Source organism: Cebus imitator, unplaced genomic scaffold (assembly GCF_001604975.1).
Source record: "Cebus imitator isolate Cc_AM_T3 unplaced genomic scaffold, Cebus_imitator-1.0 Scaffold3559, whole genome shotgun sequence".
Lineage (NCBI taxonomy): Eukaryota > Metazoa > Chordata > Mammalia > Primates > Cebidae > Cebus > Cebus imitator.
The window spans coordinates 1-1,377 of record NW_016110874.1 but is presented as its reverse complement, the minus strand read 5'-3'; the positions used below and the strand labels follow the sequence as shown (position 1 = coordinate 1,377).

Genomic DNA, 1,377 nt, shown 5'->3' with positions numbered 1-1,377 from the left:
TCCCTCATTAAATGAATAAAATCATAAGATAAAAAACATTGAAGTCATTGCCAAGCCTTAGGCTGTGGCTGATTTGTGTTCAAGTAAATTTGGATTAACAGGCTATAGTGATAGAAATTAAAACTTTTGGAAAAGAGATAGCTTCCTATAATGGTAACTGAATAGAATACCTTATTTCAGTGGAGGGAATGAGCTCTGTGGATTGCTGTGTAGATTCTATTTATTTCTTTATTTATTTGGGACTGAGTCTCACTCTTGTTCAGACTGGAGTGCAGTGGTACAATCATGGCTCACTGCAGCTTCAACCTTCTGGGTTCAAGCAATCCTTGCACCTCAGCCTTCCAAGTAGCTGGGACTCACAGGTACGTGCCACCACAGCTAGCTGGTTTGTTTTTTTTTTTTTTTTTTTTTTTTTTTGGTTTTTTTTTTTTTTTTTTTTTTTTTTTTTTTTTTTTTTTTATATTTTGTAGGTGTTAATATTTGTTGGACTTTTAATTTTAAATGCCTTTTTTTTTTTTGCCAGAACTTAAGTCCTTTGAAATTAATTGCTTAACTTTTTATGTAAGATTATATTTTTTTCCTAATGACTCATAATTAACCTGAGTTAATGCATGCATTTTCAGAGCAAGTAATAGGTTGTTATTATGGAGATCTTGCTGAGAGATTTCAAAGATGGTTACCTGGACAGTCAGAACTGAAAGATAAAAAGGGCCCTGAATTTAAGCTTCTTACTAGATTTAGGGAATTGTACTCACATCTGCTTATCTTTAAATCATTTTATTCTCTTGTATATGGTCTTGCATTGCCTCAGACATAAATGAGCATATTCTGATCTACTCTTGGGATCTGAACTCATTTTCACAGGTAGGTTTCACTGCAGGGGAAATTTCTATTTTATTTGGTAGCCTTGTTTATTTTGAACTGACCTTCCTTAGGTTTGCATGTGGTTAATTGTGGCAGTTAACTATTCAAATGGACTAGTTAAGTATTCAGTGGGAGACGAAAGGCAAGCAGAAAGCAAATAAGTATGTTTTATTAAACTTATACCAATAGTGAGTTCAGTGGGGCAGGCCTTAAAAGCTGCTGTTCCTAGTATGAAAAAAATTCATAGAAATACTTGAAGGCTAACCTGTGAATAACTATTGACAGCAGTGCTTTACAGGGTTATATATTGTAGGTCCTTAAAACTTTATGATCAACAAGTTTAAGGCCTCTGATGGACTGTAGTTCATGAAATATATAGAACTCTCAAAATTTACATTTAATATACTTTTTTTTAGATGCCTTCAATTAAATTGCAGAGTTCTGATGGAGAGATATTTGAAGTTGATGTGGAAATTGCCAAACAATCTGTGACTATCAAGACCATGTTGGAAG

The 1,377-nt window shown here is 33.5% G+C and overlaps 1 long non-coding RNA gene across 1 annotated transcript; it reads left to right on the top strand.

The window, feature by feature from the left end:
- Positions 1-505: 505 nt before the first annotated feature.
- On the top strand, positions 506-1,359 carry LOC119470034. Its single transcript, XR_005198899.1, has 2 exons — positions 506-864; positions 1,281-1,359. It is a non-coding gene; the product is annotated as an uncharacterized LOC119470034 (long non-coding RNA).
- The last annotated feature ends 18 nt before the right edge of the window (positions 1,360-1,377 follow it).